The sequence below is a fragment of the Mus musculus genome, chromosome 15, assembly GCF_000001635.26.
Source record: "Mus musculus strain C57BL/6J chromosome 15, GRCm38.p6 C57BL/6J".
NCBI classification, from domain to species: domain Eukaryota; kingdom Metazoa; phylum Chordata; class Mammalia; order Rodentia; family Muridae; genus Mus; species Mus musculus.
In genome coordinates this window covers 92025548-92036602 of record NC_000081.6, presented here as the reverse complement: position 1 = coordinate 92036602, position 11055 = coordinate 92025548, and the positions used below count along the sequence as shown (strand labels likewise).

General features: G+C 39.1%; 1 pseudogene; it reads left to right on the top strand.

Annotated features, from left to right (window-relative positions):
• Positions 8997–10600, top strand: Gm3888 (predicted gene 3888; annotated as a pseudogene).

Genomic DNA, 11055 nt, shown 5'->3' with positions numbered 1-11055 from the left:
TGCACATTTAAAACTTTTAGGCCTATGGTCTTGGTAGTTGGGGGAGGAGAGTCCCAAAACCAGGGAACAGGGAGGAATTCCATCCCCTGAAATAGACAACAGGTGGAAGACTTAGACTATTGTTTGATAGAGGTACCTACAGGGATGGAGTCCACTTGACCCACGAGAGGTAGATCTGAGAGGGTTTTCGGAAGCCTACAAGAATCTCTTTAAGTCTACAGAAAGAGATCTGTTTTAGACACGTTAAATTGTAGTCCATGTTGAAATCTATATTGTAGAAAAACCTAGTAAATGCCATATTTGTGTCATAGAAGAGGCTTGGTAAACATTGTTGTTGTTGTTGTTGTTGTTGTTGTTGTTGTTGTTAAAAGTATGAGCACTCCTTAAAGTGAGCTCAGAGAAGGCAAAAACCTTCTATGGTGTAGAAGTGGCAAGAGGAGCCTTTCCCTCCATCTAGAAGACTGAGTGTATATAAATTTAGCATGATGAGAAACACCTTTAAGTCTATATTTAAAAGACAGCCAAAGGAAACTTGGGATCTTGAGCTTGTGACTATGATTGTTAATCCTATAGTGAAATTTTTTTTTTACCAGTGTTAGGCTAATAATTTATCAGCACTCCCTTGATCAGTGTTAGTACTCTGAACTTTTGGAGTCCAAATATAACACTGGCATAGGAGAGGAAGAAACCGGAAGCACTTTTGTTCCTTTTATGTCCCTTAAACCGCTTTCCTATCACCATCCAAGTTTTCCATGTCCCCCAACCTTCATACCTTGCATTTCTCAACCTCAAAACACCCTCCTAGACCCTAAAATAGTTTCTTAGATCCTCATTAACCTATGCTTTCATATCCTTAGAACTTGCATAAACTTTACATCTTTTTCCATCCACTTATTTACGATGAGATACTGGTGGTTGATCACTGGGAGCAGTCACTGAAAAGAGAGTTCCTTTAGGTAAAGGAATAGCAACATGTTACATCTGAAACCTGTTTATTTATTTTTTTAACATGAAGCTGCGTGCAAGGCAAGCCTGTTTACCTTTATAATAAGAGACCTGGTATTTTCAATTAGGTAATGAATTGACTAATAAGCTAACACAGTGGTGGATTACCTTGGGGAAAGGAGCTAGCTGCCTGTTGTTCTCTAGCTGTCAAGTTACAGTTGGCTTAACTATCAATGTGGTCAGGGAACTGAGAAGGATAAATTATAATCTAGATGTCATATATTCATTAAAGTGACAGAGGTTGGTCTATAGTCCACTACCTAAACGGTTCTTCCAGGTTCCTGTTGTCTCTATTGCATTGTGGGCAGAGTCAGTCTGGCCATCAGGCACAGATGAGAGGCTTTTTTTTTCTGTGAAGGAGGAACATGGGAGAGATGGCTTCATCTTGTCTTAGGCAATACGAGACACTCAACATTCCAGGTGTCTTCTGATTGTCCAGAGTTCAGATTGAGCCCTGGAAGCAACCAGGCATTGTTTAGGGGCAGTCTTGCCCTGTGGTTGGCATATCACAATCCAGGTGGATTCCTTTGTTGCTGTGCCCATATCTTGTTGGTGACCTTGGTGCTGTGACTGTTAGGATTTGGGACTATCTGTCATAGTAAATTTAAACATTTAATGCCATATTCAGTAGACCTATGGCAGGATTGAGAGCTAATACCTACTAAACATGTCTGGTTTCTAGTTATCTGGTTATCTGCTTTAAACTGTACCCAGCAAACATAAAATGGGAGGCTAATATCATAAAGTTTAATATTGTAATTAACTGCATCAATTCTTGGCATGATTTAAAAAATATTTTGAACACATTAAAGGATTTGATCGTTTACAAGGATACTGACTATCAGCTTGCATTTCCTAAATATAGTAGCTTTTATGAGACTTTAGATTTTAGTCTTAAAAACCATGGAGTTGAACTGAAGCTAGTCTAGTATCAAAATAAAACTTTTAAATCTATAAACATAGCCCATAAAGATACTGGGAACTTTTTGACATCTATATGGTGTATCAGTATAAAAATCTATAGCTTACAAAAATCTAAGGCTGTATTTTTTATAGCTTATCAAAAAGGATAAAGATAGCTTTATGGAAGTGACCTTTAACCTTTGAACCTTTTTAAGAGTAAAGACATAGAGCAATGCTGTAACCATTTATAGAGACAGAATAACAACCATGTAAAAATGTTATTTCAAATCAAAAGCACCTTTGGATACCTGCTTCCCTGGTCTGCTAATGTCATGGATTATTGCCCATTAGCAAGATGGCAGATGGCTGCCAGCCATCTGACTGCCCTTAACCAAGATGGCAGCGAAGCCATGGCTCCACTTTATCCAGCCCTTAGCAAAGATGGTCTCTAGCCTTGTGTTGTTTACATCATAGAATGGAATGATGTCACATGATTTAAGATCATCTGAGCATGAAATTTCAATCACTAATCCCAAATTATAAGTTTTAACCATATCCAACAATAACTCTGTTTTTTAAATTGGCCTATATGTTTGTGTTTTAATCCAAAATTGAAGTTATATTTTGATACATTGGCACAGAATTTTTTATATTGATTCAAAAGTTAAGTTATTTTTCATACCTTGGCATAGGTTATTGTATATTGGTATTAACTTAAGGTTAATTTTTGATACACATAATGTATATATATTTTCAGAGTTATGTGAAACTTATACCTATATAATTCTTTTGGGGGGAGGGTATGGAGGACTTTTGGAATAGCATTTGAAATGTAAATGAAGAAAATACCTAATAACCCTGTTTTTTATCCTGGACATTAAAAACATGCCTGAGTCTAACAAGGGTGAGCAGTCACACGTTTTCAGAGTTTCCAATAAGTTAAAACAGCATAAAATAGCCGTAGAACACTATGAAACAATTTCAAAATTATCCATACTTAAATACTTTCTGAATCCCTGTTATTTTAGATACTGTAGCCAGAAAACCAAGAGGGTACCTGAGCCTCAGTGGCTGGTGACAGGAGAAAGAAACAGCATTCATTCATACAAGCATGCAGTGGCTATGTACTAGCAAAGACACAAGTAATTAGACACATATTCTACATTAGCTTTTGTTAATCTGAGTAGACCTTTATGATCTTTAAATTTCATCATCATATTAAAAACATTCTAAGTAAGGGTTGAATTGTATACATAGCATGTTGTAAAAATATAACTCTGAATTTCTATCACCATCATCATCATTATCTACAAATCTGTACCAATTTAAAATATGGGACTTCCGTTCTTTTTTAGCATATAAGAAGATATAATAATAAATAATTCAGTAGAGCTGAGAAGTTATATAATTGTTGCTTCCTACCACATGGTCATTATAAGATGGCAAAGTTACATGGTAGGTTGCAAGCCATATGGCCAGTATGGTTACTAATATTTAAAACATTTTTCCTAGTTGATCTATGTGTATATATATGTATGTATGTATATTGAGTTGCAATCCAAATTATCCGGATATATACAGAGTTAAATCCAAGTTATATACACATAGAGTTGAATTTGAGTTATTTACACATACACATATTTTTAAAGAGCTCAATAAATCCAAATATTGTTGCAGATTATATAGATGTCAACCTGTATCCAGAGCAACAGATAAGTTCTTAGATGAGAGATTACAGCATAACCTTTAGATAGATAGATATCACTTGAGAGCAGAATGTAAAGAAATAAGAGATATAAGATTTTTAAGAGTTGGGAAGCAGAACTGTAAGTGAAGGGCAGAGTAAGTATATATAAGATATTTGAGAATCATTTGTCTGTGGAGATAAGAATCTGGAAATTCAGATTTCATAAACATGGTATTACAGCTTATTTGGAAGAAGAAATGGCCAGATGTACAACTGTTCACTGACTCATGGGCTGTAGCCAATGGATTAGCTGGATAGTCAGGGACTTGGAAAGATCATGATTGAAAAATTGGTGAGAATGACATCTGGGGAAGAAGTCTGTGGGTAGAGCTCTCGAACTGGGTAACAGACGTGAAGATACTTGCATTCCTTATAAATGTTCATCGAAAAGTGACTTCAGCCTAGGAGGAGTCCAATACTCAAGTGAGTAAGATGACCCATTCTGTGGGCAGTCATCCTCTTTCACATGCCAACCCTGTCATTGTCCAATGGGCACATAAACAAAGTGGACAAGATGGCAGAGATGGGGGTTATGCTTGGGTTCAAAACCATGGACTTCCTTTCACCAGGACTGACATGGCTTACAGTTGCTGCTGAGTACCAGATCTGCCAACAAGGAGACCAACCCTGAGCCCAGATACAGCACCATTCCTCGAGGTAACTAGTCAGCAACCTGGTGGCAGGCTGCCAACATTGGACCAGTTCTTTTGTGGAAAGGACAACGTTTTGTTCGTACTAGTATAGATACTTCTTCTAGATATGGATTTGCCTTCCGTGCATTTAATGCTTCTGCCAAAACCACCATCAGTGGTCTTACAGAATGTCTTATCCACCATCATGGCACTCCACACAGTATTGCTCCTGACCAAGGAACTCATTTCACAGCTAGAGACAAGACAGTGGGTCTATGATCATGGATTCCATAGGTCTTACCATGTTCCCAATCATCCTAAAGCAGCTGGCCTGAGAGAAAGACAGGATGTCCTTTGAAGACACAATTATTGTGCCAATTAGGTGGTAGTAGCATGGAAGTCTGGGGCCGGGCTCCACAGAAGGCAGTATATGCTTTGAATCAGTGTCTTATAAACGGTACAATTTCTTCCATGGCCAAGATTCATGGGTTCAGGCACAAAAGAGAATAAATCCACTTACCTGTGACTCCTAATGACCCATCAGGAAAGTTTTTGCCTCCTGTTCCCACAACTCTAAGTCTTGCTGGCTTAGAAGTTTGGGTTCCAGAGGGGGGTGGGAAGAGTGCTACTGCCAGGAGCCACAACAAACATTCCATTGAACTAGAAACTCAGACTTCCCCCTGGTCATTTTTGGCGTTTAATACCCTTAAACCAACTGGTTAAGAAAGGAATAACAGTGTTAGAAGAGGCGATAGATCCAGATTACCATGGGGAAATTGGATTTCCTTCCCACAGTGAAGGTAAGAAGGATCATGTCTGGAGTGCAAGAGACCCTTAGGTCATCTCTTAGTATTGCCATGTTCTGTGATTAAGACAATGGGAAACTACAACAGCCTAACCTAAGCAGGATGACAAAGGGCACAGACCCATCAGGGATGAAGGTATAGGTCACTCCTCCAGGAAAAGAGCCAGAACCTGCTAAGGTGCTTGCAGAGGGTGGAGGAAATAAAGAAAGGGTAGTAGAGGAAGGTAGTGATAAAAACCATCTAAAGCATGTGACCAGTTGCAGAAACAAGGATTATAGGTGACATGAGTGCTTCTGTTTTATTTTGTTACTAAAAGCATGTTTCCCCAGGGACATTGACCTATTCTAAATTTACAATGCATCTGTGGTTATGTGAGGGATAGTTATATCATGTAAGGGATATTTATGACCTAGTTGTTGGTTTTTCCTTGGACATGAGATATAATTTGTGTCAAGTTGACAATGGGTGGATTTTGAAAGCTATTCCCACTTGTCAACTTGACTTTATCTAGAATCAACTACAAACCAGAAATAGAGGTCACACGTGTGATCCAGATCTTGAGGCTGGAAGACACGGGCTTTTAATCCAGATCTTGCGGCATAGTGGTCAAGAAAAGCTTAAATCCAAACAAGGTGGTACATGCCTTTAATCCTCATAGAAAGGGGCAAACAGATCTCTGAATTTAAGGCAAGCCTGGGACTGAGCAAGTAACAAGCAAAGAACAACTTAGGTCCGGGTGTGATGGTACATACCTTTAATTTGGACCATGCCTTCTGCTGGAGTTCTAAAGAAGGACAATAGAAGAAGGAAGGCTTCCTTCTCTTCTTGCTTTCACTTATTTGCCATTACATCTATTGTAACACACTTCTTCAGTATTACAACTTGTACAGAAAAACAGCTGAAACCCCAGCCTTGTGGAACTGAGCAACTACTAGATTCTTTGGCTTTCCATTCACACCTGCCCATTGTTGGGTTAGTTGGACCGCAGATTGTAAGTCATCAAACAATTTCCCTTAATATATAGAGACATTGCATACATTCTGTGACTATGGAGAACTCCGATTAATACAGCCTCTCTACATGTCTACTTGTTTGCCTCTACCTGTTCCCCAAGTCCTAATTCCTCTCTCCTTCTCTCAGTAAACCCCTTTCACACTAGGCCTTTTGAATGGCGTAACTTTTCAGGGGCACACTTTGGCATGGATCCACCAAAGGTACCCCCTTGCCTCCTTATATTTCAAAACACTCATGGAAGCCAGGGAAGAGTCAGAGATGACACGTCTTTTATAAACTTAGAATGGTTTATAAACCAGAAATGGGGTGGGTGGGTATCTCTGTCCTTAGAGCTCCTGAAAACATCTGAATACCAAACATCTGGCTACTTTATTATTCCACTTAAAAAGTCATCCTTCATGAAAAATTATGACTGCCAACACATGGTTTCAAAATGTACACCAGAATGTTAGATTACTGTGGCCACTAAAAAGACATGGAAGGCAGAGTTGTCTGACCTTGTACAGTGTTTACTGGCATATATGCCCAGCAAAAGGGCATAATTTCATTTATGTGCATGGTTGAACATACCTGCAGAAAAGATGACTGTGATTCTTTATAGGTATGGAAATGATTGCAAGAGGTATATATTTTCTTTCCTAGTCCCTCCATTCCTGAATTGCCTTGCCTTGTCTAGCTGCAAGGGAAGCTGGGACATGTTGTCTTTTAGAAAGATCCTATCATTCTAAACTCTAAGGGATATAGAAAAATGGGGATCAGGGACATAGTTTTTACTTAGCTATTTCTTTCTGAAGAGGGTATTTGTCTTAGTGTGGTTGGGCATCCACGGAAGAGGGCAGGGGTTCTATGGTTATTTAGAATGAAGTTTGAATTGGGTTGGCTGTGATGGATCATGTGATTGCTGTCCTGAACTCCAAGAGAGGCTTTTGTAAATTGTAATTTAGGCAGATGACTTGATTTCAGTGTAAAACAGTGATTTCCAGGTGCCATAGTCATTGTTATAATACTGTGAAGAGATACCATGACCAAGACAACTCCTATAAAGGGATGTATTTACTTTGGAGTTTGCTTGCTGTTTCAGAGGTTAGTTCATTTTTATCATTGTAGGGAGCATGGTTGCATCCAGACAGACATGAGACTGGAGAAGTAGCTGTGCTTGCTATATACTGATCAACCACCATAGTAACCACAGGAATTGCAGAACATGACAGCCTTTGCTCAGTGACTTAGTAACATGCCGACTATATGGAAGTAGGAGGGAGGATTTTGAAGTTTCAGGAGCAGCACAAGAGAGGTTAATTCTTATCTATATGTTGTCTATGTGTAGAAAGTGGTTTGCAAATAATAAATGAATTTTAGAATGTGCCATTTACATATTGAGGCTAATCAATAAGTGGTATCACAATCTCTGAGACTGTGGGCTATAAGAGAGTAGTGCTCAGGACTCAGGACAAGGCGTGTCATGGGAAAGTTGCTTTATATTTTGTGGAACTGAGTTTTACATTTCTGTACTCTGATGAGATGCTGCTGTTGAAATAGAGAACGTTTGGGGAGCTAGTTCATGTATCACGTTAATGAATTTACAAGTAAAACATCCCTATGCTGGCAGAGAGGGTGCATCTTCTCATTTCTCCTTGAGCCTAAATGAAAACAGTATTATTTATGAGATCTACAAACTTTTCCTAAAAAATGTTACATATGCATACTTCTAAGGGGAATAAAACACAAATATTTACATTTGGCATCATTAGTCTGCTTTCTGTTGCTGTGACACCGACCAAAATCACCTTGCAAATGAAGAAAGGAATTCTTGGCTTGATCCAGGGAAACCAAGGCAGGCAAGAAACTAAAACAGGGACCTAGGGGCAGGAACAGAGACAGACACCATGGCAGAGCACTGCTGATTGGTTTGCTTCCAGGCTTACATTCAACTATCTTAGACAACACAGGATGATCTGTGTTAGGATGGTATTATTCACAATGTACTACTGTGCCCTTCTCTATCAACTAGCAATCAAGAAAATGCCCTACAGGCTGATAGGATGGAGGCAATGTTGCAATTGTGATTCTTTCCTCCCACATGTCTCTACTGTGTTCCGTGTTTAAAAGAAAGATTGCCTAGCACATCTGGTGTTCAAGAAATGAATTAATATAAAAAAATTGAGCAAAGGTTAGTCAGGGTTAAGACAGATATTTTCAACCAATACTCATTGCCTCACCTTAGAGGAAGAACAGCTGTAATTTAAACTATATCCTCTTTTTTGTTTGTTTGTTTGTATGAATTTTTAGAACTGTGAATGTATTTTGAAAAATCAGCAAAGCATTTTTAAGCTTCTAAAAATATACTTAACACTTTTTAAAAAGTTAAACAAAAGAGGATGGATGGACATTAGTGAGAAAGCTTTGTGCCAAGATGGAAAACCAGAAACAAGGGAACTTACTCTGGAAAGAAGAAAGCACACGAAGGCAAAGGGATTGGGAGTTTAGCTGCCCTCTGAAGCAAGGGATCCGACTGGGGAAGGAAGGAAGTCAAAGTCTCAGCCAAAAGAGGAAGAGCATTGAAATTGGATATTATCATCCAGTGTAGTCGGTCATCGGTTGGGAAGCATCCTCTAGGTTGGACCTCTGAGTAGGAGTCTCAGGTTATGAATTCTAAGAGTGACACCCACGCACTATTCTGCTGATGGTTCATTGTTGCTATTGCCTCAAGTCAATATCAAGACGTATCAAGTGTTACGTCAATGCTAAGTGGATCTTGAAGCAAAGAGGTCAGAAATTGAAAATTCAACAACAGAAATTTGAGTAGTGTCTTGGGAAAAATAAAAGTACTACATAGATCATTGATATGTTATTTCTCCTTGTGTGAAATGAGCCAGTTCAAGCCATATTATACAAAGGAGTCTTGCAAACAACAATCTCCAGACACTCCCAAAAGACATTTTCAAAGGCCTGGATTCCTTAACAAATGTGGACCTAAGAGGGAACGCATTTAATTGTGACTGTAAGTTGAAGTGGCTGGTGGAATGGCTCGGCCATACCAATGCAACTGTGGAAGACATCTACTGTGAAGGCCCACCGGAATATAAGAAACGGAAAATCAATAGCCTCTCCCCCAAGGATTTTGACTGTATCATTACAGAATTTGCAAAGTCCCAAGACCTACCTTATCAGTCGCTGTCCATAGACACTTTTTCTTATTTGAATGATGAATATGTAGTCATTGCTCAGCCTTTTACTGGAAAATGCATTTTCCTGGAATGGGACCACGTAGAGAAGACCTTCCGGAATTATGACAACATTACAGGCACGTCCACTGTGGTGTGCAAGCCCATAGTTATTGACACTCAGCTCTATGTCATTGTGGCCCAGCTGTTTGGTGGCTCTCATATCTATAAGCGAGATGGTTTTGCAAACAAATTCATAAAAATCCAAGATATTGAAGTTCTCAAAATTCGAAAACCCAATGACATCGAAACATTCAAGATTGAAGACAACTGGTACTTCGTTGTCGCTGACAGTTCCAAAGCTGGGTTTACTACCATTTACAAGTGGAATGGAAACGGATTCTACTCCCACCAATCCTTACATGCCTGGTACAGGGATACTGATGTGGAATACCTTGAAATAGCCAGACCACCATTGGCCCTCAGAACACCTCATTTAATCCTGTCCAGTAGTTCTCAGCGCCCTGTTATTTACCAGTGGAGCAAAGCAACACAGCTATTCACTAACCAAACCGACATTCCTAACATGGAGGACGTATACGCGGTGAAGCACTTCTCTGTGAAAGGTGATGTGTACATCTGCTTGACCAGATTCATTGGCGACTCTAAAGTCATGAAGTGGGGCGGCTCCTCCTTCTAGGACATCCAGAGGATGCCATCTCGAGGATCCATGGTGTTCCAACCTCTTCAGATAAATAATTACCAATATGCAATTCTCGGAAGCGATTACTCCTTTACTCAAGTGTATAACTGGGATGCAGAGAAAGCCAAATTTGTGAAGTTTCAGGAGTTAAACGTTCAGGCACCCAGATCATTCACACACGTATCCATTAATAAGCGTAATTTTCTCTTTGCTTCCAGTTTTAAGGGAAACACGCAGATTTACAAACATGTCATAGTTGACTTAAGCGCATGAGACACCAAACTCCACGGCTGCCATCGGAAACTTTCTACAGTGCGTGACCTGGATGAACTCAATGCATGATGACTCTTCTTATCACACTTGCAGATGAATACCTTTCAACACTGAGACTGCTAAAGCCAATACTACCAGTATCACCATCCTTAACTGTCCGGTCCAGTGGTGTGGGAAGTTACCTTTTATAAGACAAAAGTTTCCTTATGTAACTGTTCTTTGCAGTGAAGATGTGTAAATAAGCGTTTAATGGCATCTGTTACTCCGAAAAGAAATATTCATATGTACTTTTCCATTTATTTATTCACGTGTTCAGAAACAACTGCCAAATAAAATGTTTACATTTTCTTTCAAAAAAAAAAAAAAAGTTAAACAAAGTAATTGTCATAAAACATCTAACAATGAGAAGAAAAAAAAATTATCTAGTCAGAAGCATCAAATGCATACCGCAGTAGGATTCAATGCTGGTAAGGAAATGAAACACCATTTTCAACGTCTAGGCTGCCTCCTCCACTCAAGAGTAACTACAAAACATTTACCAGCCACATAATTTTGAAAGCCCTCGGGGAAAGAGATGCTGCTACAGCTTATTTGGTATTTTTTTAAAATCTTGCCTTTAAATAACATCCAGGCATCACTGTTAAACATAACCTTTCAAAAATAATAGAGTAGAATATGGGCAACTCGAAATAAAGAAACTGTAAGGTTTCAGATTCAATGGGTCTGCCATAGAACAACCCCCAGGTGCCAGATTTCTTTAGAGGAAGAAGTCCCACAAGTTCTCAAGACAAGTTCCCTCCCCAGCTCA